The 13,029-nt window shown below is 42.6% G+C and overlaps 2 pseudogenes; one reads left to right on the forward strand and one right to left on the reverse strand.

Annotated features, from left to right (window-relative positions):
- Window positions 1-3,251: 3,251 nt before the first annotated feature.
- Window positions 3,252-3,370, reverse strand: LOC135052058 (5S ribosomal RNA; annotated as a pseudogene).
- A 227-nt stretch (window positions 3,371-3,597) lies between these two features.
- Window positions 3,598-3,716, forward strand: LOC135052069 (5S ribosomal RNA; annotated as a pseudogene).
- Window positions 3,717-13,029: the final 9,313 nt, after the last annotated feature.

Genomic DNA, 13,029 nt, shown 5'->3' on the forward strand with positions numbered 1-13,029 from the left:
GACTGCGGGTGCTCCTTCCAGCACTTGCAGGGGGCGTGCAAATGGTGGAAGGCGCATGCTCTTCACGTCCAGTGTTGGGAAGGTCAGGCATCGCAACCGACACAATTGGACTCTCCTTGTGGATTTGGGATTTCGAAGAATGCACAGTTCTTTGCTGTGCTGCTTTTGCCAGCTTGAGTCTTTTCATTTTTCTAGCGAGAGGCTGAGTGCTTCCATCCTCATGTGAAGCTGAACCACTAGCCATGAACATAGGCCAGGGCCTCAGCCGTTCCTTGCCACTCCGTGTCGTAAATGGCATATTGGCAAGTTTACGCTTCTCCTCCGACAATTTTATTTTAGGTTTTGGAGTCCTTTTTTTTCTGATATTTGGTGTTTTGGATTTGACATGCTCTGTACTATGACATTGGGCATCGGCCTTGGCAGACGACGTTGCTGGCATTTCATCGTCTCGGCCATGACTAGTGGCAGCAGCTTCAGCACGAGGTGGAAGTGGATCTTGATCTTTCCCTAATTTTGGAACCTCAACATTTTTGTTCTCCATATTTTAATAGGCACAACTAAAAGGCACCTCAGGTAAACAATGGAGATGGATACTAGTATACAATTATGGACTGCCTGCCGAGTGCAGACACAGAGGTAGCCACAGCCGTGAACTACCGTACTGTACTGTGTCTGCTGCTAATATAGACTGGTTGATAAAGAGATAGTATACTCGTAACTAGTATGTATGTATAAAGAAAGAAAAAAAAACCACGGTTAGGTGGTATATACAATTATGGACGGGCTGCCGAGTGCCGACACAGAGGTAGCCACAGCCGTGAACTACCGCACTGTACTGTGTCTGCTGCTAATATAGACTGGTTGATAAAGAGATAGTATACTCGTAACTAGTATGTATGTATAAAGAAAGAAAAAAAAACCACGGTTAGGTGGTATATACAATTATGGACGGGCTGCCGAGTGCCGACACAGAGGTAGCCACAGCCGTGAACTACCGCACTGTACTGTGTCTGCTGCTAATATATAGACTGGTTGATAAAGAGATAGTATACTCGTAACTAGTATGTATGTATAAAGAAAGAAAAAAAAACCACGGTTAGGTGGTATATACAATTATGGACGGGCTGCCGAGTGCCGACACAGAGGTAGCCACAGCCGTGAACTACCGCACTGTACTGTGTCTGCTGCTAATATAGACTGGTTGATAAAGAGATAGTATACTCGTAACTAGTATGTATGTATAAAGAAAGAAAAAAAAACCACGGTTAGGTGGTATATACAATTATGGACGGGCTGCCGAGTGCCGACACAGAGGTAGCCACAGCCGTGAACTACCGCACTGTACTGTGTCTGCTGCTAATATATAGACTGGTTGATAAAGAGATAGTATACTCGTAACTAGTATGTATGTATAAAGAAAGAAAAAAAAACCACGGTTAGGTGGTATATACAATTATGGACGGGCTGCCGAGTGCCGACACAGAGGTAGCCACAGCCGTGAACTACCGCACTGTACTGTGTCTGCTGCTAATATATAGACTGGTTGATAAAGAGATAGTATACTCGTAACTAGTATGTATGTATAAAGAAAGAAAAAAAAACCACGGTTAGGTGGTATATACAATTATGGACGGGCTGCCGAGTGCCGACACAGAGGTAGCCACAGCCGTGAACTACCGCACTGTACTGTGTCTGCTGCTAATATAGACTGGTTGATAAAGAGATAGTATACTCGTAACTAGTATGTATGTATAAAGAAAGAAAAAAAAACCACGGTTAGGTGGTATATACAATTATGGACGGGCTGCCGAGTGCCGACACAGAGGTAGCCACAGCCGTGAACTACCGCACTGTACTGTGTCTGCTGCTAATATAGACTGGTTGATAAAGAGATAGTATACTCGTAACTAGTATGACTATAAAGAAAGAAAAAAAAACCACGGTTAGGTGGTATATACAATTATGGACGGGCTGCCGAGTGCCGACACAGAGGTAGCCACAGCCATGAACTACCGCACTGTACTGTGTCTGCTGCTAATATAGACTGGTTGATAAAGAGATAGTATACTACTAATATTATATATACTGGTGGTCAGGTCACTGGTCACTAGTCACACTGGCAGTGGCACTCCTGCAGCAAAAGTGTGCACTGTTTAATTTTAATATAATATTATGTACTCCTGGCTCCTGCTATAACCTATAACTGGCACTGCAGTGCTCCCCAGTCTCCCCCACAATTATAAGCTGTGTGAGCTGAGCACAGTCAGATATATATATACATTGATGCAGCACACTGGGCTGAGCAGTGCACACAGATATGGTATGTGACTGAGTCACTGTGTGTATCGTTTTTTTCAGGCAGAGAACGGATATATTAAATAAAACAAACAACTGCACTGTCTGGTGGTCACTGTGGTCGTCAGTCACTAAACTCTGCACTCTCTTCTACAGTATCACAGCCTCAGGTCAATCTCTCTCTCTCTCTCTCTCTCAACCCTAATCTAAATGGAGAGGACGCCAGCCACGTCCTCTCCCTATCAATCTCAATGCACGTGTGAAAATGGCGGCGACGCGCGGCTCCTTATATAGAATCCGAGTGTCGCGAGAATCCGACAGCGTCATGATGACGTTCGGGCGCGCTCGGGTTAACCGAGCAAGGCGGGAGGATCTGAGTCTGCTCGGACCAGTGAAAAAAACATGAAGTTCGTGCGGGTTCGGATTCAGAGAAACCGAACCCGCTCATCTCTACTGTTTAGATGTCTTTCTGGGGCACACTTTTGATAAGTTAGTTTGTGATGAAGATGGAATGATGTGAAATGTAATTATAAAGATAAAACATAACTTTTATTTCATATCAGACGATAAAAAAGGGGGGAGAGACAAACAAATTAGATAAATGATGCTGTATATATCAGCAAGGTGAATAAAAAAAGTATTAAATCACAATGTGACGATATGTGACTCTCTTAATGTAAAGTAGGTGGCAGAAGGTTTGTCCGCACACCCACTGGAAATAAGCGAGTATTGATGTTTGAATTGAATCAGAGCGAAAATTTTAGGTAAATCCTGTATTCTCTATGGATTTATTAATTTTTATACTTGAGTATATTCATATGAGAGAAACAGGAAGAACCGGCTTTAACGACTCCGGACTCCTTCTAGTAGGTAACACAGATATTAGTGCTGCAAAGACAAATAGCAGTAGGAATACTGGTGAATGAAAAATATATACACGGAAGGTGTGTTCCTTGATACTACAGTACCCAGTATTCCCAGAGGGTCACCCTTTCTGGTACTGACCAGGCCCAATGCTGCTTAGCTTCCAAGATCAGACGAGATCGGGCATATCCAGCATGGTATGACTGTAGATAGTCAAGTATATACCTATCTGCGTATGGAGAAACCAATTGCTTAATAGGTTGGGGCTGGTCTGGAAAGGTATAAGGAAATTGAACCCAGTTACTAAAAAGTATCTAGGCACTGTGTCCCAATAATTTGGGTGAAAGAAGATGTGACCGAGTTTTGTGGTTCTGTGGTTTTGTGCTTGTGTGCTGGACTTTATGGGTATCATTATGCTTTTCATGTGGTAACATGACTATCTACAGTCATACCATGCTGGATATGCCCGATCTCGTCTGATCTTGGAAGCTAAGCAGCATTGGGCCTGGTCAGTACCAGAAAGGGTGACCCTCTGGGAATACTGGGTACTGTAGTATCAAGGAACACACCTTCCGTGTATATATTTTTCATTCACCAGTATTCCTACTGCTATTTGTCTTTGCAGCACTAATATCTGTGTTACCTACTAGAAGGAGTCCGGAGTCGTTAAAGCCGGTTCTTCCTGTTTCTCTCATATGAATATACTCAAGTATAAAAATTAATAAATCCATAGAGAATACAGGATTTACCTAAAATTTTCGCTCTGATTCAATTCAAACATCAATACTCGCTTATTTCCAGTGGGTGTGCGGACAAACCTTCTGCCACCTACTTTACATTAAGAGAGTCACATATCGTCACATTGTGATTTAATACTTTTTTTATTCACCTTGCTGATATATACAGCATCATTTATCTAATTTGTTTGTCTCTCCCCCCTTTTTTATCGTCTGATATGAAATAAAAGTTATGTTTTATCTTTATAATTACATTTCACATCATTCCATCTTCATCACAAACTAATTTATCAAAAGTGTGCCCCAGAAAGACATCTAAACAGTCCCCTTTTTTGCTTCTTTGCAAAAAAACCCCTACAAAGTTTGTTCTGAACTTATGTCCGGGAGCACCGCCAACCCTATACTACCCACAAAAGCCAGTCAGGCGAACTGGTAGTTTTATGTTGGTTACTAGTATGATCTCTGCCTCCTACGGCAGATAAAAATTTGCTTACAAACTGCTATCACTTAATTACAATCTGAACCAGTGCGGATTCCAAAACCCCAACCCATTACTAGGTATGGGGTAGTGAATGATACCCAGCTCCTCCGAAGTCGCATTGGGAGAATCTTGTTTATTTTCGGACGGCATTGACTTAAAATAAAATAGTTCTGGCCCAGGGGTTAGCTGCCTCTTTGCCCACCCCTGCTCTTTGTGTCACATCCTGACAGACCTCATTTCTTATATAAATATTTCAATAGGTTTGCATGGAAATGCAATAAAGCTCTCAATGCTCTTTTACTGCTAGCAATGCCACAGTGATATAAGTTACATTGTTAATCTTTATTTAAAAAATAAGCAATGTAGCCACTAAACTCTATTGTATTCTTCTGACAGGTCAAATGCAGCCTTTCAACGCTTACTTAAAGCTTATGAACAATAAGCAAGTGTCCTCATATAAGGTGACAAGTGACAATGTCACAACTGAATACAGTATAAAGTAAACAGAGCTCTTGTGACAAATGTGTGGATACTTGTCTCTTTATTTAAATTCCTTTTTTTGAGCGCTGGCATTACAGAGTTCAGTGCTTACTATATTTTGTTGAATTGTGTTAAAAGCCATTTCAACACTTGTGTTTTTGAGGCCTTGTGTAGACAGGCCCGGTATTGATACTGACCAACTAGAATTATGGCTAAGCAAATTTATTGAACGCTATACGTGTGACGTCAGACTACAAAGGAGCTATTATTGATATGAATCTGATAAAGTTACATTTTACTACAAAAAGATTTACTACAAAATGATTTAGGTCCTTCTTTAATGATCTTTCAGATAAGCGATTTTGGTGCATTTAAAGCGTTTTATCAGAAGTGACATGCATCTCAATTTGAACTGAATCAAAATGTAAGTAACCTGCTGTTAAAATGCTGTAGGCTTAGGGATCCTAGACATCAGCACTTATACTGTTCACATTTGAAGATGTAGCATTTATATAAATGTGAGAAAGGTGTTCCGATAGAACTTTAGAGTGTGCTATTGGATAGATATGAGCTTGAATAAAGATGCTCAAAGTTGAGGTGGAATGCAAATCAAATTTTAGGATGGAAAAAGCGGTTTCTCAAAGCTATGAAGTTCTAGGAACAGAATCTTTGAAATCTGCTTTTGCTTTATCATTCTACAAAATGGCATTACACATGGTGATGCTTATGCAGAATTAGGAGCAAAGCAAAAAAAAAAAGAGCAAATTTGCTTCTGGACAAACCATGTTGCAATGCATTAGGTGCAAATGCTTTTATTTTTTATTTAATCTTTCTTTTTTGCAGGAAGACATAATGCCGATTGCTTTTGCACGAAGTGCACACATTGTGCGGAGCTTTGTTTCTACACTGAAATGTAAAATTAAGCTGGAGCATAATGTGATACCCCTGAGAACAGCTTCCTATTGAAGCCTATGGATCCTGTAGTGCTAGAGGCTTAAGCCCCGTACACACGGGGAGAGATGTGTGCTGAGCGATCTATCAGTGACCGCTCAGCACACATCTCTCCCCCTGCTCAGCACAGCACGATGTGTGGTGAGCAAGGAGGGCAGACGGGGGAGCCGCTCATTTCACCCAGCGGTGAAATGAGCGACCTGCTAGATTAGAGGTGGGCAAAATACAGCCCACGGGCCGGATGCGGCCCGCAAACCGAACCTGCCCGGCCCACTGCCTCCCACCAGCGAGCAATGACAAGCAGCCCGACTGACTGAGCTGCTTGTCATTGCTCTGCAGTACCTCCAAGCTGCCGGTGCCAGTCTCCCCTGCTGCTGCACGGCGCCTGTGTTGTAGTAGCCTCCTCCTCCCGCCTCCAGAGTCCTAAGTGACGAGTTGACAATGGCTGTGTTCAGCTGTAAAGGGGGCGGAGCTATGCGCCGGTGAATGAGGCGGGGCTACATGGGACCTCAGGGGCGGGGCTACACGGGACAAGAGCCTGACTGCTACAGATCAATCCTTCCTGCACTGCCAACCAGCCAGATCAGTGAGTTAATGGAATAAGTGAGTGAAAGAAAGTGTATTTGTGTGTGTGTGTGTGTATATGTGAGAGTGGGTGTGTTAGTGTGTGTGTGTGTATATTTGTGCGGGCAGTGGCGTCAGACTGTTTTTAGGTTGGGGGGTAGAGATCTTTAGCTCTCGCTGTACCAACCCCTCCCGTGTTCTGTCACTTTGTCACTCCCGTGTTCTGCCACCGTGTCACCCCCCCCCATGTTCTGCCACCGTGTCACCCCCCCGTGTTCTGCCACCGTGTCACCCCCCCATGTTCTGTCACCGTGTCACCCCCCAGTGTTCTGTCACCGTGTCACCCCCCTGTGTTCTGTCACCGTGTCACCCCCCCATGTTCTGTCACCATGTCACACGCCAGTGTTCTGTCACCGTGTCACCCCCGATGTTCTGTCACTGTGTCACCCCCGATGTTCTGTCACTGTGTCACACCCCTGTGTTCTGTCACTGTCACCCCCCATGTTCTCTCACTGTCACCCCCGTGTTCTGTCACTATGTCACACCCCTGTGTTCTATCACTGTGTCACACCTTTCCCCAGGGGCCATAAGACACTGGATAATTTGCTTGCTGTGCAATGATTATCACAAATAAAATGTTAATGTGTAAAAGGGGGCTCTACCTGCTGTAATGTGTAAAAGGGAGCTCTACCTTCCGTACTGTGTAAAAAGGGGGCCCTACCGTCCATACTGTGTATAAGGGAGCTCAACCTGCCATAATGTGTGTAAAAGGGGCTCTACCTGGTGTAATATGTGGAAGTGGCGCTACTGTGTGGTGCAATTTGAATAATGGAGACTATTGAGCAGCCTAATATGAATCTGTATTATTTTTTGGCCATGCCCCTTCCACATGAAGCCACGTCCCTATATTTTTGGCACGTCTATATTTTTGGCACGTGGGGGGGGGGGCTGCTATTTTATGTGTGGCCCTCGGATACTGACAAGAAAGTTTCAAGTGGCCCCTCAGCTGAAATAATTGCCCACCCCTGTGCTAGATTGTGCCTGCATGCAGGCCAATCTAGCACCGGCTATCACTGTGGAGCATACACATGGAGAGATGTGTGCTTAAATTCTAAGTAATCTAGTCAGATTGCTTAGAATTTAAGCACTGATCTCTCCGTGTGTACCCCCTTTACACTTGGTGGCATTGTGGAGTGCAAGACAGGCATTCTGCAACTGAAAAAAGACTGTGGGTTGCACATGCTCAGAGTACGGAGGGAGATGCTGAGGAGCTGAGCCAGAAATAGATGATCCTCCATCTAGTACCTAAGAAACCCTAGCTGCACTAAAGTCAGCAGCATATTACTCTACGCTTGGTCTCACCAGTTACTACTGGCAGATACCAATGGCTCCTGAAGATAGAGAGAAGACAGCTTTTATTGTGCAATTGGTCTATTTTAGGGATGTGCACCGGTCCAAATCTCGGGTTTTGGGTTCTTGTATTAGATCTGTATCTCCTTTGTATTTTGGATCTGTATTTGTTTTGGATCTGTTTTTATCTTTTTAAAAAAAATCCTAAAAACAGCTAAAATCACATAATTTGGGCCTGTTTTTGTTCCTACAATATTATTAACCTCAATAATATTAATTTCCACTCATTTTCAGTCAATTTTGACCACCTCATAACTCACAATATTGTTTTCATCAAGTTTAGGTCAAAAGGTTGCACCGAGGTAGCTGAATGACTAAGCTAAGCGACAGCAGTGGGTGGCACAAACATGTGGCACTTAATATTCCAACATGGCACATCTAGGAAACAGAATGGCACTGCAGTGGCAGACAGGGTGGCAGTTTAATAATCTATACAAATGTTTGTCGTCACAGTCAGCAATGCTTCAAACAGCGCATAATGCAAAGAAAAGAGGTGCAAGATGGAATTGTCCTTGGGTCCTCCCAGCCACCCTTATGTTGTATATATTAAACAGGACATGCATAGTTTAACAAACCAATAATTTCAGCGACAGGGATTGTCACTTAAGTTGTGGCTGAAATGATTGGTTTGTTTGGGCCCCCACAAAACAAGCTGTCAATTGGCAGTGCACAAACTGGCTCTACGTAGGCAACGTCATAAGCATCCAATTCCTCATCCACATCAGTGTGTACATCCTCTTCTCCACACAATATTAATTTGGCCCCGCTGGAATCCACCTTTACAGATGTATCTTTATTTTGTGGACGTAGTTGTCAGTAAAGGTCTTCTTCATGGAATTGGTCATTTATTTTGATGAACATCATCTTTTCCACATTTTGGGGAAGTAACCTGCTATGCTGATCGATGACAAGGTTCCTGGCTGTGCTGAAAAAGCTTTCTGGGTACACATTGGAGGGTAGACAACTTAAACCAAAGCCTGTTTGTGCAAGGGCCTCCAAATTGCCTTTTTTTCCTGCCAGTATTGAAATGGACTGTCTGACATGCCTATTAGGCTGCTATCACTGAAATAATCGTCAACCATTCTTTAAATGGTGACCATATCATATGCAGTGACAGTAGACATATCATAATTGAAGGCAGCTCCTTCAGTCTGGACCAGATGTCAACAGTTGTTCCTGACCGATTGGCATCAGTGGGTCGCTTAGGAAAAGTGAGTTTTTTCCTCACAGCCGCAGTTGCCAGAGAAATTGAAGGATGAGCTGACAGGTGTTCACCAACAGCTTTTTGCATCTCTTCAGATTTGTGCCCATTGGAAAGAAAGATACAATGTAGGACTTAAACCTAGGATCAAGTATGATCGGCAAAATATAGTGATTTGATTTCAAGAGATTGGCGACCCTTGGATCCTGGCATAGCCAATAAAGGGCTTGATCTACAAGTCCGATATGCTTGGCGTACTCCCTTCCTTTCAGCTTCTCCTTCAATTTGTCCAGCTTTTTCTCTAAGAGTCTAATAAGAGGAATGCCCTGACTCAAGCTGACAGTGTCTGAATTAACTTCACATGTGGCAACTTCGAAGGGTTTGAAAACCTTGCACAACACAAAAATTATTTCTGCTGCACTTTCCCTATGTCATGGGTGGATGTGTAGCTTTGGATAGCCTTTTGCTGCTCCTCCATCCGCTGAAGCATATAGAGGGTTGAATTCTATCTCATTACTACCTCTTGCTTCAGCTGATTTCAACAGTTCTTGCAAGTATGGCAATCTTCTACATATCCCGAAATTTTCTGGGCCACGGACAGCATCTCCTGCACATCCCTGTCATTGAAAAAAAAATTGCACCACCAAATTAATTGTGTGTACAAAACATGGGACATGCTGGAATTGGCCCAGATGTAATACTCTAACAATATTGGTTGCATTGTCTTATTTCACAAAACCCGGGAGAGTCAAAGCGGGGTAAGCCATTTTGCAAAGATTTCCCTGAGTTTTTCAAAGAGGTTGTCAGCGGTGTGCCTCTTAGTGAAACCGGTGCTACATAGAGTAGCCTGCTTCTGAATGAGCTGGCATTTGTGAGATGCTGGTGCTGCTGCTGTTGGTGCTGCTGAAGGCAATACATCTATCCAGTGGGCTGTCACAGTCATGTAGTCTTTAGTTTCCCCTGTTCCACTTGTCTACATATCCGTGGTTAAGTGAACAGTGGGTACCATGGCATTTCTGGGGTCACTAACAATGCTTTTTTTTACTGTCCTTGTACAGGCTGGGAATTTTATTCCTAGTGAAGTGGAATCTAGATGGGATTTGGTAGTAGGGCAAAGGACATCCATCAACTGTCTAAAACCCACTGCATTAATGGCAGATACTGTACGCACGTCTAATACCAGAAAAGTTGTTAAGTCTCCAGTAATCTGCTATGCAACTGGGTGACTACTGTTATATTTGTTCCCCCTTGCAAAAGATTGTTAATAAAGTAAATAGTTTTTTTTAACTACAAATAGTCTTCCTGGTCCCCGTCTGGACAGTAGCAACAGTAGCAGCAACAGGTGTAACACTCAAGGATGCTTCTAAGGAAGCGCAAATAGGAGAGGAGTCAGTCATGCCTATGAAAGGGAGGCATTAATTTTGCCAGCTGCCGGTATCCCGGCTGTCAGGATACCGACACCATAATCCCGACTCCTGGTGAAATGGCGGCGGTCAGAATCCCAACCACTGGCTGGAATCCTGACCGCTGGTCCAGAATCCCCACTCAGGTGGTGGTCCACGCCACGACCTGAGGTCTCCACTGGGTCCGATGCATGGCGAGCGCAGCAAGCCCACGAGGGGACATGCTGCGCCCACCACTGGTATTCCAGCTGTTGGGATCCCAGCATCGGACTCCTGAATGCTGGGATCCTTTCAGCCGGGATATCATACTGAAACCTTATGAGATTGGAAGCAGAACTACTTTGATCATGACTGAGTATGTTGATGATGAAGGTGGTGGTGGAGATTGCAGGCCCTTGAATATAGCAGAGAGAAGGAAGCAGCTAGGTGACACTGGACTGCCTGTTATATATTTTTTAGCGAAAGTTTCTAAATTTGACAATAACTTTTGATGAATGCGCTGCAAGTGATGTAACAGGGAGGATGTTCCTAGGTGATTATCATCCTTACCTCTACTTACTGTGACTTTACAAAGGCTACAAATGGCTTGACACTTGTTGTCCAGATTTGGGTAGAAATAATTCCACACGGAAGAGGTGATTTTACGGAGCACACAGTTGGTTCCTATGCCTTAATGAGTTTCATTTTATTGACCCTTTAACAGAGAGAAGGGCTTACATCATCACAAGAGGCAGTACCTCAGACATAATTAAAGGCCAAGGTCTTAGCCTTTCCTTGCCACTGTGTGTGGTAAATGGCATGTTGGCATTTTTATTATTGTCTATAACTAATTTTGTTTTTGATTTTTTTTTCATTGCTACTGTAAAATGATAATGCTTTTTGATTTTACGTGCCCTGACTTAAGCCATCTATGCCCTTGGATATCAGTCTTAGTAGATGATGTTGACGGACTTGTATCATGACAATGACAGAACCTGCAGCACTAGTATGTGTTTCCTGCTATCCTCTCAATTGTTTGTATTCCAGATCTATCCACAAACATAAATGACATGGGGTCAGCACACACAATTTGTACAAAAAATGTAACACCTTCAGTGTGGCACAATACGTGTATGAGTCAGAGATAGTAATCCAACACTGTAGTTTAATATCACCAACAGTGTGGCATAATATGGGTATGAGTCAGAGATAGTAATCAAACACTGCAGTTTAAATTCATTAACAGTGTCACACAATATGTGTATGAGTAGCAAATAAAATATATTACTGTGGTACCACCTTTACTCACAGCGTTACATAATATGTGTATGAGTATGTAATAAAATATACTACACTGCGGTTGAACTTCACCCACATTGTCACACAAGTGTATGAGTAGGAAATATAAGATATTACTGTGGTACCACTTTCACCCACAGTGTCACTCAATATGTGTATGAGTCAGAGATAATAATCTAACACTACGGTTTCATTTCACCAACAGTGTCACACACTACGTGTATGAGTAGGAAATAAAATATATTACTGTGGTACCACCTTCACCCCAGCGCCAAATAGTAATCAAACACTGCGGTTGACCTTCACCAACAGTGTCGCACAATACGTGTATGATATAGATAAGTGAATACAAAATGGAAGCTGGATGTCAGTTTGTCTATTGTTCATAAAATAAAGTGTTGCTTTAAAAGTGATTTTTATGTGTTTGCAGAAACTGTGATTTTAGTGAAAACAATAAGTAAGGCCAGCTGCACAGTGTATCATGAGACTGTGGTTAGCTAGTGTTTTGCAGAATAGGGAATTGTATTTTGCAGAATAAAAGATAATTAAAAGTAGGTGAAAGGTAAAATGTATTTTAATATTAAACAGTCATAATCACAAGATGTTGAGCTAATTAATTGGAAATCCCACATAAGGGGAGTATATGAATTAATAATATATTCTGATAAATGAATTGTGATTGGTCTATGTATATGATTGGCCTGTTAATTTGATTGAATCATGTAACGCTGTAATGAGAAGTATATAAGATGAAATCAATGTGTCAGTGTGCAGTTCATGATATTCTTATATCATGAGCCCATGTGAACTTCACTTGAAATAAATCTGCTAAAGAGACTTCATTGTTCTTCCATTTTTTTTAATGGCATTATCATTTTGGAGGTCCCACCGAGATCAATCCAACATTGACGTACAAGGAAGGAAGGTGGACTGGTGCTGGGGTACCTGGATCAACAGTGACCAAAGGTAAGAGCTGTTATCTTACTTCTGCTCCATGTGTCCCTGCCTAGGTCCGCTGCCTTTGTGTATTATTGTTGGTTTGCAACTCCTTGAAATCTTTTTGGAGATTATGAGTATGGAACCAAATTGAATTTAACTGCATTTTATTACCAGTTACAGTGCTTTGTTTGTAAGTTGATAAGATTGTAAGTTCTGTCATTTTCATAGTTAAAGATCTTATGGGATCTTTTGTCTGCCATATCTTGCTAAATTGAGAGTGAAGTCTGTGAGTGATTGTGAGTGTGATTAGCTGAGGCTTTATGCCCGCAGAGTCTGGACAGGGCCCATGTAGGAGAGAGGCACCGGTTAAAATCTTCTATGCTGAATAGTATCAGGGATACTCACCCACTGTGAAAAGCACCTTGT

Source organism: Pseudophryne corroboree, chromosome 2 (assembly GCF_028390025.1).
Source record: "Pseudophryne corroboree isolate aPseCor3 chromosome 2, aPseCor3.hap2, whole genome shotgun sequence".
Taxonomy (NCBI): Eukaryota; Metazoa; Chordata; class Amphibia; order Anura; family Myobatrachidae; genus Pseudophryne; species Pseudophryne corroboree.